The following is a 16,307-nucleotide window of genomic DNA, read 5'->3' as shown; positions in this document are numbered from 1 at the left end:
AACATGAGAGGACCAATATAAAATAAAAAGTTAGGCAAGGCGAAGACCACCATCAAACGTCAGTCTCTGTAATAATGATTTCCTCACCCTGGGGTGTTTCCCTCCCCACAAAAACGATGTAACTAGCTGGTCTAACTTTTGAAAAAAGCTTTAGGTAAAAATATAGGAATACTCTGAAACAGAAATAACAATCGAGGCAAAATGTTCATCTTTACAGCATTGATCCGACCAATTAGGGACAAAGGTAGCGATTTCCATCTCTGAAAATCTGATTGAATTTGAGTCATTAAAGGGGAGAAATTGGAAGAGTATAGAGAAGACAAAGTACGAGTCACGTTAACTCCCAAATATTTAAAGCCGGCAGGGCTAAGTCTAAAAGGAATGTCAGATTGTTTAAGTGTAAGACTTAAAGAATTTATGGGGAAACATTCACTTTTAAGAAGATTTATTTTGTAACCTGACAGAGAGCCGAACTTGTTTAGATAGAGACACAATCGATGGTATGCTAGATAAGGGATGACATAGACACATCTATAGAATTTACGTAGTGACGGAATACCAATGAGGCCTTCAAAGTCATAGGTCATTAATACAAAAAGGGACAGGAGCCTGTTCTCGTACATGAGAAGTCAAGGAACCTGTAGAACTCTTGTGCTTGAAAGTGAACCGAAAAATGTCCTGACAAATTGAGACCGCAAGGAAGCTCCTCAGTCAACTTTAGCATAAGTAGATACTATTTTTTTATTTTTTTTAAAGACGGGTTCAATTGTATGCGAGCTCATACTTGTCTTTTTTTTTAAAGAAAAGGAAGATAGAAGGGAGGAGAAACAAAGGGGGAGGACGGAAAGGGGGAGAAAAAAAAAACACAACCCTGTACCGATAAAAAAAAAACAAAACAGGGAAAAAACAGAGAAATATAGAAAAAGCACACGCTAGTGTATCAAAGATGAAAAAACGAATGTAGACGCAGAAGCGCAGTGCTGAACAGCAAGCTTATCTCTGTGATCCATGTCAAGCACCTTGATCGCATGCACAGGTCTCGAAAGACAGAAACGGGGAGCGGCACTGTCCAGTAGCGAGGGATCTGGTCGCCGAGCGAGAGACAGGATCAGTGACGCCCGGAGTCGGCCATCCGAGTGAGCCCCCCAGAGCGCAACTCAGGCCCGGCCCACGGCCACAAGCGCCAGATAGCCGGTTACCGAGCACCAGACACCACGACTGAGTGCACGCAGGAGTGGTGTGTATAGGCTCAACAGAGTCCCCAAGTGGGTTATAACTGTTAGACGCATAAACAACAGCAAATCTTCCTATGCTCTCTGTGATACAACTACAACGGGAGTAGATAAGAGCGCACAACCACTCCAACTACTCTACAACCGGCTAGACTGCCGGGGGGGCAACAGGTGATTTTCCTGGTGGGGCAGACCTCCGCAGGAGGGCCCCGACCCAGTCGACGGCAATCAAGTGAGATAACTACTTCTGGATTAGTGGTTGAGTGTTGGGAAAGAATGACATTCAAAAGCGTGCGGACATTAAAGAACAGCTGGCGGCCTTTAATAAAGCCATTCTGTTCATCTGAAATAATAGTAGGAAGAACCTTTTCAAGGCGAATTGCTAAAATTTTAGCCAAGACTTTAACATCAACATTCAGCAGTGAAATAGGCCTATACGAGGTGCAAGACGTAGGATCCTTACCCTTCTTTAAGAGAACAGTAATTAGTGCTTGAGACAATGTAGGGGGCAATAGACCACGTTCAAAAGATTCATTATACACTGAAAGAAGTAGTGGGGCTAACTTGTCTATAAAAGTTTTTAAAAATTCAACTGAAAACCCATCAGGTCCTGGTGCCTTACCATTGTGCATGGTCTTGATTGCATGCACAATCTCATCCAGCCTAAGAGGGGCATCTAATTGTTCAGCTATAACAGGATCGACAGTGGGCATTATAAGACCGTTAAAAAAAGAATCCATCTCAGAGGCGTCAGCAGCAGATTCAGATTCATATAGGGAGGAATAATACGTCTTAAACACCTCGTTTACTTCCTTTGAATCAGAGACCAAGTTGCCTGCCGCATCTTTAATTTGAGAAATTAATCGAGAAGAGGCCTGACGTTTTAACTGATGGGCCAAAAGCCTTCTGGGCTTATCACCATGTTCATAATAAGTCGCACGCGCACGAAGTAAAAGACGTTCAGCATCTGCCGTAGAAAGTAAATCAAATTCAGTCTGCAAGTCAAGTCGTCTTTTAAGCAAATCGGGAGTGGGACTGTCAACAACCTGTCTATCTATGTCACAAATTTGTGTAGTCAAAGTTTGAAGTTTGGCTTTGTGGCTTTTAGTGGAATGGGCAGAGAAAGAAATTATTTGCCCACGCACATATGCCTTAAGAGATTCCCAAAGCAATGACCTTGTAACAGTATTGCTGTCGTTAAACACCATAAATTCATCAATTGCGGATTTGATAAAGGTGACAAACCCCTCATCCGAAAGCAACAAAGAGTTAAATCTCCAGGGTGAGGAAAAAGAGGACTGGGCTATGAGCTTGATGTCAACGCTAAGTGGTGCGTGATCGGAAATGACAATAGGATGATATGTAGATGACAGTACTTTTGGAATAAGGGAACCGTCCACAAAAAAATAATCAATCCGCGAAAAGGACTGATGTACCTGAGAAAAGAAAGAGTACGCTCTGGCAGTAGGGTTAGAAAACCTCCAGGGATCTACAAAACCATTCTGAAACATAAACTCTGAAATAGACTTGGACATAGAGGATTGGGTCAGGGTCCGAGGATTCGAGCGATCTAAGGCAGGATCAATAACACAGTTTAAGTCACCACCCAATATCAAAAGATGAGTATCAAGGGAAGGGAGACTACTCAAAAGTGCATCTGTAAAACCTGGATTATCAAAATTTGGCGCATACACATTGACTAAGAGGACGGGTACATTGTACATGGTGCCTACAACAACCAAATATCTCCCGTTTTTGTCAGCTTTAATCTCAGAGGCTGTAAACTGTACCCTTCTGTTTATTAAGATCGCCACCCCCCTGGCTTTTGAATTAAACATTGAATGGAAAGTATGACCCACCCATGGGCACCTGAGCCTAAGATGATCCCGATTTCGCAAATGGGTCTCTTGCAAAAACATTACATCACTCTTTAAACGTTTAAGATGCGTGAATATTTTAGATCGTTTAATTGGGCTATTCATACCTTTGACATTCCAAGTTAAAAATCTAATACCACTATTGCCTAAGGACTGACCTGAAGTGCTGATCATTGCAGAAAGACAAAAGAGAAAATGCTTATTTCTTCACCCCCAAAGAAAGAACAAGTGGGAAAAACACACTCACACAAACACACAACGCAAACCCACAACAACAGAGGTACAGCTTCAGAATAAAAATAATAATAACACGTCAAACACACCCACCCGCCTCCCCCCTGCACAGCAAAAGCCCCCATCCCCAAACGACGGAGACGGCAGTGCACGCTCCCACCCGGAGCAATCTGAACAAAAACGCTCCCGACTACGAAACGAACCGTGTCAAACCAAAGCTCCAACAGAGTCATTTCTCAATAGATTAAAAGGCACAAATAAAATAAAAATAACCCAATTATATTTTACTATTAGACAGGTAAAACAAAACAAGTGTTTGGCAGAGTAACAAACTTAGCTTACCACAATGATGTTTGGATTTGGATCAGTGCGCTATTTCAAACAAACAAACATTGTCCCGCTATATTTTTTATCACGTGGTTATTGTCTTAATATATTCCTTGGCCTCATCTGGCGAGACGAAGTCGCGCTGCATTCCTTGATAAGTGATCCGTAGTCTTGCCGGATAGAGGATCCCAAATCGGACTCCCTGGATGCCGCGAAGCTGGCGACGGACCTCATTGAAAGCCGCACGGGCCCGCGCTGTCTTAGCGGTGTGGTCGGGGAACACAGAAATGGTCATATTATTTATCTGCACCCTCTGCAGCTCCCTGGCCTTCTGGAGAATCCTAGCACAGTCCGCGTAATAGTGCAGCTTCACAACCATAGCACGGGGGCGTTCACCGGTGTTAGGTTTGGGGGCCAAAGTTCGGTGGGCTCTGTCTACAAGCGGCTCCTTCCCAAGCTGAAATGCCTCCATCAACAGCACGGACACATCTGTAGCGGACAGGACGTTCTCCTCTGGCACACCAACAATGCGTATATTATTGCGGCGAGACCTGGACTCCAAATCCTCGCATTTATTCTCCAATTTGGCCAACTCCTTTGACATCGCATCCACTTTGGCTTGGAGGTGGACAATATCATCCGTGCATGTGGAGAGAGACTGTTCCATCTCCGTAACTGTGCTCCTGAGGCCAGCGAATTCCTGCCGCATGGTAGTTATATCTGAGGAAAGGTCCGTTTTTAGTTGCTGTATGTCGGACCTGATAGACGTGAGATTCTCCGCAAACGCTGCCAGATGAAGCCAACAGAACCACAACATCTGTGAAAATCAGAAATGAGATTCTGAGACCACCTCAGTGTGAGCTTTCTACCACTTGACTACACCTACAAATTCTGTTTGTGCATAAGCACAGACAACAGTCAGGACCCTTTCCCTGCCCCTTCGTGTCAGGGAACAAACCCTCTCATTCACCTGGAGAAACCCCAATGTACAGGCAGCAAGCTGAGGGGATACCCACCCGGTGGTTTAAGTAACATGCCAGAGAAATGTGGGACAACACTTGCAACAGTAGATCTTTGTTTTTATGTTGTTCTGGTATCATAGTCTTTATAATCCAATTATTAAAACTATTGTTAAAAGTAACACTGGAAAATATAGGTAACAAACACTGAAATGAAAAACATAAATGTTCCCAAATTGAAAGTGTCCTTCCAAACATGAATATGTTCAGTTAAATTCGTAGCAGTTATTGACACAGTTTGTGTTACTTATTGTGCTAAAATAAAGGTCAAGTAGTCACCAAAATATAAAAGTCATATTGTGGGGTCTATCGGAGCTACAAAACAATAATAATAAGACTTAAGACATTTTTTTGGATCAACACATATTTCCAACAGGATATATTTCTTCTGCTGGGTTCATTGCAGTGGTGTGTGGTGATTTTTACAGAAAGAGACGCCACCCACTCCTGCAGCCCATTATAGACATAAACAAAAACAACTTCCTCCACTATTTACCAATCTAATGAGACAAAATGGATCAGATTAAAGCATACTGTTTCAATATGATCCTTTAATCTGATGTCTGCACGGACATCTTTCTGTACTCTTTCCTGGCTGAATGAAGAATTGTAACATATTATTCCTGCTATAATAGTATTAATATGTTATGATTGAAATAAGCAAAGCTTTTAGCAACAATATCTGTCTGAGGCCACAAGATGACAGCAATGTAAAGAAGAGATTTACATAATAAATACGTGGCAGGCAATGAGCTTTATGGCAGCGCTCTCCCAGATCACTTTTCATTGGTACATTTTTATTTATGTCTATTTTTACATTTGACGAGGCAAGCACTGCTTGCTTTGCTTGTCCTGACTGAATGTCACTGGTTAACTGTCAAATCCACCTGGTGATAACAAGGCCTGTTATCACCGGGTGGTACTGTTCTTTAACCCTATCCCCACAATACCTTTACCAGCGCCATGTGAACCTACATGACTACTACAGCTGCAGTCAAGCATGGGAGCAAATGCAAATATTGTGGCTGCCACATTATTACTGGCTATAAACATGTTGCCAGAAGGGTAGGTTATGCAGGTAAGTTATTGGGGCAAGGGGTGGCTGTGGCTCAGGTAGTAGATCAGGTCATGTTTTTGTAAGGTATGTGGCCCCTGATCTTGGCTGATCCAACCTGTATGTCTAATATCCTTGGGTAAGATAGTAACTATTTCAAAACTTACATTTTAACTACTGATTTTATCTACTGTTGTTTTTTTTAAATCAATTTTAAAGACCCTAGGCTACAATACCAAAGTAGTTAGTGATTAAGTTGTTTTTTTTATGTTGGTGATTGATGTTACCCCTGTGCAGCATTTAGTGTCATCTGGTGGTGAATTTTCGTCATGTTCCCAGCCCTTCCCACAGATCTCTCTCTCTCTCCCTCTCTCTGTTTGTGATGGTCATGGACTCAGACTGAGTCCCCACCCTGCTCACCTGTGGATAGTCACCCATCCTTCTACAGGTGGTGGCTGATAGTCATTCATCGCTAGATTGTTGGCCTACCCCGTTAGTTAGACCCTGGCTGATCTCACAGACTGTGCTCCCTGCAACTTCTGGCAGTTAATTGTGTGTTTCCCTGTGCACAGGGCTTCACCGGTGTTCTGTCCCTGGTGAATGGTGAGACAGAGCCTTCCTGTGTAAAGAGAGAGTTGTGTGGGTTTTTTTTTGGATTGAACGTGTCAATTTCCTCCCTCACCTTCCCTCCCTTTGAGAAACATTCTGCTGACTCATTGCCTGTAAATAAACCTTCTGAATCTTTACATGCAAGTCCGCTTCTGAGTCCTGCACACCTGCTCATGATGTGACAGTTTTCAAGTTAACTGATCTTCGATAATAACCATACTAATTTTGAGCATTTTTATAGCACTTGGTTTTTGATCATATTTTTTTGCAGGTTGTTTGTTTACAACCTGGAATGCGATTGTATACCTGAAACTTGCATTACAGCTACAGTGATGGGCTACAGTTATTGAAGTGTTATTGCTGAACAGAGGTCCACAGCATCACAAAGGCTTATTTTATCTCCTCCTTTACTCTAATAGGATTTCCTGTATCTCTTTTCTCCAGACTTTTCTTCAGACACCACCCCCCCCCCCCCCCCCCCCCCCCCCCCACACACACACACACACCCACACACCACACTAAGACTATTATCAGTTAACTTAGACCAAAACTTCTGGTCTCAGATTTGCTTAAAAACCTTTCATTTAATTAGAAATCCCAGTCTTCAATTAATTCAATACAAAATACTACATAGAGTGCACTATACAGGTCATCGGATGTTCAAGATGGGCTTTACGTCTACCAACAACTGCTCACACTGCCAAACCAATTCACCGGACAATTATATCCACGCTCCTGTCCTGAAATTATTCAAGATTCAAGGTCTTTATTGTCAATATACACAGTATCTCTTACCGGAATGCCGTTTCATTTATAAGAATAAAAACTATATATCCCCAAGAGATATGAGACTAGAACCACAAATGAATAATAACTCACTAACTTTGGGTAAGGTTAAGAGAGAAAAGGTACTATTACTAATTATATCTATGTACAATAAACAAAGACAGGACAGAGACAATGCAAAGTGGCCATGTGCAATTACAGTAAAGTGAGATTATTGTATTGAATACCAGGTTCAAGTTATGGTCAGGATATTGTAGACGAGACAGGACAAAGACATGTGCATGATGCAAAATGTGCAAATGTAGTATAATTTAGATGTGACTGAGTGTGCAAATAAGCATATTGTTCCCAGGTCCAGTTTGTAGTGGATTTGTGGAAGTTTTTGTTGCTTTGAGTCTTTTGATGAGTATTGTAGGTGTTTGTAAAGGTGTATGTGTATATCAGTCCTTTTGTGGTAGTGAGTTGAGGGCTCTGACTGCTTGGGGGAAGAAGCTCTTGCAGTGTCTGGCCATTACTGTTTTGATGCTGTGAAACCGTCTGCCAGATGGAAGGAGGGAGAACAGTGCATGTGAGGGGTGGAAAGTGGCCTTCACTATGCTGTTCACACATCGGATGATGTGTCTGTCGTAGAGTTGGGAGATGGGTGGGAGAGGGCCTCCAGTGATCCTCTCTGCTGTCCTCACTAGTCTGCAGAGACTTCTTTTCAGCGAGGGTGCAGTTCCCGTACCAGATAGTGATGCAGTAGCAGAGGATGCTCTCAGTGGTTCCCTGGTAAAATGATGTGAGGATGGGAGGAGGGAGACGTTCTTCAGTTTCCTAAGAAAGTGAAGATGTTGTTGGGCTTGATGGCGGTGGTGTTCAGGTTCCAGGAGAGGTCAGCTGATATGTGCACACCCAGGAACTTCACACTGTTGACCATCTCAACGGCAGATCCGATGATGTGCAGTGGGGTGTGGGTCGTTGAGCTCTTCCTGAAGTTACCAACCATCTCTTTAGTCTTCTGAACATTTAGAGACAGGTTGTTATTCTGACACCAGTCCACCAGGTGTTGTACCTCCTCTCTGTATTCAGACTCATTGTTGCTGGTGATGACACCCACAACTGTTGTGTTATCTGCAAACTTGATGATGTGATTTGAGCTGTAGTGTGCAGTATAGTCATGTGTTAGCAGGGTGAACAGGAGTGGACTGAGCACACAGCCCTGCGGCAATCCTGTACTCAGTCTGAGGACTTTGGAGATTTTATTTCCCATGGGGACAGACTGGAGCCTGTCAGGTGTGTTCCTACGGCAACACACCTGCATAAAATTAGCAAGACTATAGAACATGACTGCATGCTGAGGTGGCAGTTCAGCCATTTGATTCATGTTACAGCAGCTCATCAATGAATGAACATGATGCAATAAAAGAACTGAAGTACATTTTTCCAAACACTTACATTTACTTAAGTTTACTTGAGTAGGTTAGGGGTTGCCAGCTAATTCAAAGAATGAGGTGGGTTCTGAACATACAGTCTTTCAGTGTGCCGTCTGGGAAGCAAAGGGCTCATCCACATAAGACATAATCCTTTTAGTTTCTAGTTCAGAAGCAAAAAATCTTTTCCAGCAGCCTCAGAAACACCAAACATCTTTTCACAACAGGGAAACAAAACAAGTTGAAACAAAAATCTGCTGACTCAGTTCAGATAAATCCACTTCATACTTTGAAGTTGCTGGCTCACTAAAATCAGATGTTGAACAGGTTGGCTCAGCAAGAGAAAACTCTGTCTTTTTATTGTACACAGGATAAGAAACAAAATACCTCCATTTCACTGGCCAGTCCAGGAACAGATAACTCCTCCCCCCTTTATCCCCTTTTGTAAACTCAGAATATACTCATGCTTTCATACTTGCATAGACTCTATTAACTTTGACCATTTTTACTATATAAACTTGAGTAAACAAACCACACACTCCCCATCAGGTATAATTTATTACAACACTATCAATTTCTCAATGGAATAGTAAAATTATCTCTGAAACCAGCCACAAACTTATGAGTGTCGTGTTTGACTGCATTGACTATACTTTACTGCCTTGGCTACTAAAGGTCCTCTTAGTTCTTTTCACTCGTGAGTCCTTCAACAGCACAACTTCCACTTGAAGATTGGGCTTAACTTGATTCCGCTTTCTCTCTTTTTGAAGCATTGTCACATACTCCTTTCTCCATCTTGTTGGAAAGGTTGTTAATGTTAAAATCCCCATCCTGTGTCAACAACACTGATGGGGTGATTCTGGGTGAGAGGACACTGGGACAACAGTCTTGAGTTCATAATGGCAGGAACCTCCACCATCAGAGTGACTAGGTTCTCATTTGTAAGATGCAATGGATTCAAATTGAGAAGAAGAGCATTTAAAATATATATAAGCGATGCAAATCATCCTCTCCCACACTCCATCCATGTGGGAAGAGTGAGGAGGGTTGAATATCCAGGTGCACTTGTTGTCTTTATGATAAATTTTTAACTAAGGATCTGCTGTGTCGCATCTGCCTTCATTACAGGATCCAGTGAAATTTTTTCATCCGGCCCTTTTATGGCAATGAAACATCTGAGACGACTGACCAGGCTCACAGCGTTCATGGTCTCTATAACCTCAATGTGCACAGCTCGAGTGCTCATACAAGTGAATATAATGGCCCATCGTTTACTTTCAGTATGCCCTCCCGTGTAGTCATGAAACCTTTTTAGTCCAACTTTCCTTAATCATTGTGCTAAAAGTTGCTATTTCAGGGGTGAACTTCTGCATCCATATCTGGATGTAGCAGCTCAAAAACATAAGTCTGAGAAATATGAACTTGTGGATGTTTTAATAGAAATGATAGTCCAGTAAACCAGTTGATGCTTTTCAGAGTCACAGCAGCTGGAGCTCCATGGTCTGCTGGGTTTCTTTCAGTAGTGATATTGAATGAATGTCAATATTCATTTCTTCTTGGATAAAATCTGCCATTTCAGTTGCCGAGACAGTTGTGCAAAGCTCAAGGTGGGGCACGGCACGAGCTGGGTGTAGGGCCAGTTTTATCGTGATAACAAATGCCACATGGATTTCTCCCACTGTAGAAACGGTCTTTAAGTAAGCCACAGCAGCTATGGCGATGACAGACACATCTGAAAAACACACAACTCTCTGTAGTAAGTGTGTGTGGACAAAGAAACTGGAATATAAGGTAGTAGAATCTGCTCTAAATCTTTCATATCGTCTCCCCAGAGTTTCCACTGTTCTCTCTATGATACCGGCATCGGTGTGCCTCAGTCATACCGTTCTACAGAGAGGTTTCTCATTAAATGTCTTCCTCCCCACTGTGGCTGGGCGCTACAACATCTAAAAGGGGGTCAAACAAACTTTTCACTGCAGACTAAATGTCCCTTTGGGTCAAAGGCTTCTCGTCCTTAGAAGAAATCTCTTATGAAGTGAGAGTAACACAGAGTAGCGAAGGCATACACAGGGAACTTGTATGCAATCGCATCATTTATTTGTTTCAGAGTTATCCTGGGAGCAGATATGTGTGTGACACTTTGTGTAATTGTACTGAACATGATTGTAACTGCTTCAGATAACAGATGAGGAGGAGCCACAAAGAGGCCTGAGAAGAGGACAGACAGAGAGAGGCATCCCCTCAGCTTACTGTTATGCACAGCTTGCTGCATAACTTGAATATTTGTTCTATCAGAAACACAGATGGTGAAGCTGCGAGACATCGTGATTCCACTCCTAAATCCAGATCCTTCAAATCCTTGACTAGATATTCACGAGGAACGCTTGCATGGCACTGCTGATATTGGATGCAGTTTTGTGTAGCTTAATGTTTGATTTAGCTAGCATCTCTTGGGAAGTCAGCAGGACACGAATGGCTTCTGCTTCACTGGGAAAAAATGCCATTCTGTTGTCAACATAAAAATTGCCTGCCATGAGCTGGTAGTGAAGTCATCTGCTTCCAGAACAGCTCGCCTGAGGCGATAAATGACAACCAATGGTGATGGACTGCTGCCAAATGCATGTCCTGTCATTTGAAACTCTTTCACTGGTTTTTGTAGATCAGAGGTGTCAAACCTACGACCAGTAGCGGTTTTTGATACGGGCGACACAGGCGGTTGCCCGGGGCGGCATCACGGGCATCGGCAAAAGTTTTTTTCCCCTCGTACTCATGCTGTCCCGACATCATGCCAGCGCATATTGGGAATGGCATAGGCACCAATCAGTTTTCTATCGCCCATTTGCTGGGAGGAAGGGCGCCCTCCGTTTGCGAGGTGCGCCTGCTGCTTGCTGCACAGGGAGGAAAGGGCGGGGCGGCGGGGGATTCACTGGTGGCTGGAGCAGCATCTAATAACCAACTCGGAAAATAAAACTAAATAAAAACAAACCAACAAACATGAAAACACCAGACATTATGATACAGACTAATAATTTGCACCGATGTTTTTTTTGAAATTCTATATGCGAAAAGTGAGCGCGAGAGCCCTCGGTGCACCTGCTTGCTGCTGAAGTCAAAGTAAACTTTATTGTCATCTCCGCTACATACAGTCCAGTATATAGAGATACGAGATGATGAGGCTTCAGTTACAGCAGTGCAAGAAAGCAAACAATAAATATAAGAACAGTAAGAAAATATATACACTTTAGGACTGGGGTGAGGGGATCAATAACAATTTAAAATTTACAGTTTGATGATTTAAAGTTTCACACACAACCCATCGAAATGGGAGGGGCTGGCTGCTTCCAAATAGAGCACATTTCATTCATAATGATGTAAATCCAAGCCCATTATGTATTCATGATCTGAATCCTGGGTTGTGTGAAATCCCAGAAAGCGAATCTGTGAACTAAGGTGTAGGTCTGTTAGGTTATGTTGTGGCGATCCTCGAGTTGGGGGATTTGTGTTCATACTGTAGTGCAAAATTAAAACCAATGGAAGATGGACAAGAAAAGTTCAAAGCCATCAGGTGCTGAGTTTAGAAAAAAGAGAAAAGAAGAGGAGGAGAAACGAGCGAAAGATACAGGTAAGCAGATGTGTTATTGGATAATGGCAGGTCATCCTGAAACAATCAGAATCAGAATACTTTATTAATCCCTAACGAAATTATGTGGGGTACAGTTGGTCCAAGAAAAAATGGTAAAAATAGTAACAGTAACAGACTAAACAACAAACAAACAATACATTATGTTACAGATTTGACACATTTAAGAAATAGCACTAATATAAATAGATAACTCAATTATAAATATCAAGGATTAACAGAGGGGATTATAATGTGGCCAATCAAATGCAAAGATAGACTGGGATCATACCATTATGTGAAAGAAGGAAGTCTGGTTGACATTCCAAAGACAGCAAGTGGAGTGGTACAGGCCAGGTACACAGAGAGACCGGGAGCTGGATTTAAATGCATGCATGTCTGGAAAAAGTAAAGAAACGACGAAAATGTAAAATGAGCAGAATCTGGCTGCATTTTAATGATAGTGGAGACTGCAAAGATAAAATGAGGAGCTGGCCAAAGTGATGCCCATTTTATTTTCAGCCATTTTCCAACATGGAGGACAAAAGGTTATAAACAGGGGTGCACATAAGTGGTCCGCAGGTGCACATTCGCTGTCAAAATAAAAGACGTGCACCCGATAAGAAGTTGCAACGTGCGTTTGAGTACATAAGAGTTTTTGGAGGAGGACAGATGCTTGTTAAGAATTCTTAAAGTTGTTGAAGAAGCAAGCTCCTTTAAGCAATTACTTTCGTGTTCCTCCACCTCCAAAGAAATTTCAGAAGGAGTCCGAACCGCAAAAGAAGCGCATATTCTCGGAAAAGTGGTTGCAGGAGGTAAACTGGCTTCAAACAAATGATGAACGCATAGAGATGTGGTGCAGAATATGCCATGAAAATCCCACTCTAGCGGACAAAACAGTGCAAACGCGCGTTGCAACTTCTGGTGCGCGTCTTTTATTTCGATAGCGGAAACTCCACTTATGTGCACCCCTGGTTATAAACTTGTTCAGGCCTCATGTGTGTTCTCCCCAGTAGTAGTAAATACACTAAAATTGAAAACAAAACAAAACACTGAATAAAACATTGCTTCTACAAAAGACTACAGTTACAGTTCAGTACTAAATATTACATAAACTACATACAAAGTATCTTTGAATGGCAGAGATGCAGACATGTTTAAATGAGTCTCACAGGCCTAAATGTGCCTTTGACACCATTAATAATACTTAAACTGTTTCATCTGCTGCTCATCAAAAACAGCCACAAGAAGAAATGTTGGACTTAACTGTATTTTCAGAAGTTTTACAGCTTTTCCCAGTGACAATATACCTTATAGTAACACAGAGTTAACTCCAACAATCAGATGACCCCCGATGAGCAACAGGAAGAACCCACTGGCAGAACCAGGCTTAGGGAGGGGCAGTTATCTGCTGTGACCAGTTGGGGGTGGGGAGGAAAACAGGACGAAAGACACGCTGTGGAAGAGAGCCAGAGATTAATAATAGCTAATGATTAAATGCAGAGTGCTACAGAAACCTATAGTGAGTAAATAAAGGTGAGTGAAGTCCCCAGCAGCCTACGCCTACGGCAGCATAAGTAAGGGAGGATTCAGGGTCACTTCATCCACAGTATATGCCAGTATATGTCACAGAGGAAGTCCTTATCCTGGAAGTGTCTTTTTCGAAAATCCAAAGTATAGGATGGTTCCACAGAAGAGGGGTGTGAAGGCTTAAGGCTCTGCCTCCCATTAACTGTGAACATCCTCACAAGTAAACCAGCAGTTGAAGTTGAAGTGCTCTATTGAGGTGATATGGTACTATTAGATCATCAAGATAAGTCGGGGCCGAATTATTCAAGACCTTATATGTGAGGAGCAGGATTCTATATTTAACTCTGTGTCTCTATTCTCTCTGCAGCATTTTAGATCAACTGAAGACTTTTCAGGGAGTTTCTAGGACATCCTGATAATAATGAATTACAGTAGCTAGATATTCATCCCAGAAGAGAATTTTTTGGAGGTCACAATAGCATTTTAAAGAGTAAGGATAGTGCAGTCTACAATAAAATAAATAAATAAATAAACAACAAAGTTAAAATAAAAGTGCCTTTTAGTATGAGATAGTGCAGTAATTTATAAATGTACAACAGTGCTAAAAACATAAAAAAACAGTAAAAGGAAAACTGGCATTGTGTAAGAGAGAAGTGCAAAAAGCATAAATAAATAATACATACACTATAAATCTAAAAAAATATTATGTCTTATGCCTGTGTGTGTTCACCTGTCCTAGAATGAGGAGTTATTACTGCTTCCACCTCATCACCGATGATGCTGATGGGCCTGGTCGCAGAGAGATGATGTTTCTAATTTTAGAGATGTTGTGCAAATGGAAGAAAGCAGTCTTACATATTTGTTTAATATGTGCATTGAAGGACATGTCCTGGTCAAAAATGACTCCAAGGTTCCTCACAGTGTTACTGGAGGCCAAGGTAATGCCATCCAGGGTAAGAAGCTGGTTAGATACCATATTCTATCTAAGATTTTCAGGGCCGAGTACAATAACCTCAGTTTGATCTGAATTAAGAAGCAGAAAGTTAGCGGCCATCCAGGTCTTTATGTCTGTAAGACATGATACTGTGCCTTCTAATAAAACAGAATTGGTCCCAGCATGGAACCCTGTGGAACTAATTCACCTTATTCTGTGTAGAGGATTTAGACTAGGTAATACAAAACTCAAGACTACCTAATACAGAGCTTTAATTTAAATATTTCTTAAACCCAAATGAATGAATAAAGAGGCCAGTACAAAAACTCAAGACACTAGGCCAAAGACCCACAGTTATGACACAGATTTAGCAAACACAGAAAAATCAGATTGCCAGTCACTTGTATTCTAATTTATTCATTCCAGCTGTTTACACAGGTATATTTTTGTTTGAGTGTCTGAATATTGTGTCACAGTTATCAGGGAAAACCATGTGGAATTATTAAAGGACCCAAGATGCAGGCACTACTGATGTGAGGGAGCTTTATTTATGGAGCGTGAACATACAACAAAGGCGAGGGTGGCAAAAACAGAACTGAGAAAACCTAAACTGGGAAAACGAAGCAAAAACAAACCTGAAACAGAGATACAGGGAGACACAGAAAAAGATGCAGAACAACGCAGGGACATACACAGATGAACCAGCAATGCACACAAGAAAACACAGGGCTTAAATACGATCAGGGAATGGTAGACAGGAGGGAGACACGGCTGGAATTAATTGGACATAACGAGACAAGCGGAAGCAAAACTAGAAACACTGACAAGAGACACCGACCTTCAAAATAAAACAGGAAAAACACACGTAAACTTATCACAGACTGGGGAGACAGAACATAGGAACATGAAACGTGGAACACGAGAGTACAAACGATAAAAAAACGCAAGTGATAACCATAAAAAACAACCCACATAAACAAAACCACAGAATAATAATAAACTTAAACATAAACACTCTAGACCATGACATATTGATGTATTGACCCCTTAAGATTTTGCTCATATTCCACTTTTTCCAACACAATACCATTATTGAATACTTGGCCAACATAATCTCAACATGAAGCCAGGTGGTGTGAGTGATAACAGTAGGTTACGAAGACTGGAAAACAACAACAACAAATGTCTAAAGCACCATAAAAACCTAATGGATGTAAGCAAAACTCCATTTATTCTTTAAGTATATATGAATAATGATTGTTGCAGCTTTAGTGTCAAAGAACCTGGTTTATAACACTATGACTTAATTTCATGCTACAAGTGGGGATTTCAAAATATTAGTACAGTTGTAAAGCAGCAGGCAGCCACTCGACTATTGTAACAGTTTTCATTTCTTTTTGTTACAGCTAGAGCAGGGCGATATGACCAAAAATATTTATCACGATATACATTTGAAGATTTGCGATAGCGATATATCTGATGATATAATTGACACTAGACAAAATACTTTACAACACCACAACTTTATTAGTGCAAAAAAAACAAAACAAAACAACGTATTTTCACTTAAACAAGAAGCTGTTTTTATGTGCATTAAAGTTATATAAAATTTAACAGTGCAAATGCAAATTCCTTGCTGACAGTTTACCCAAAAGGCATTTCCAGTGGAAATTG

General features: G+C 41.5%; 1 protein-coding gene across 1 annotated transcript in view; it reads left to right on the top strand.

The window, feature by feature from the left end:
* plch2a (phospholipase C, eta 2a) overlaps positions 1–16,307 on the top strand; it is a 163,020-nt gene that overhangs the window by 35,493 nt on the left and 111,220 nt on the right. The gene's annotated exons all lie outside the window — the stretch shown is intronic.

Source organism: Haplochromis burtoni, unplaced genomic scaffold (assembly GCF_018398535.1).
Source record: "Haplochromis burtoni strain Fernald_Lab_line unplaced genomic scaffold, NCSU_Asbu1 Contig_342, whole genome shotgun sequence".
Lineage (NCBI taxonomy): Eukaryota > Metazoa > Chordata > Actinopteri > Cichliformes > Cichlidae > Haplochromis > Haplochromis burtoni.
Note: the sequence above shows the minus strand (reverse complement) of the source record. Positions and strands in the feature narration are given on the sequence as shown.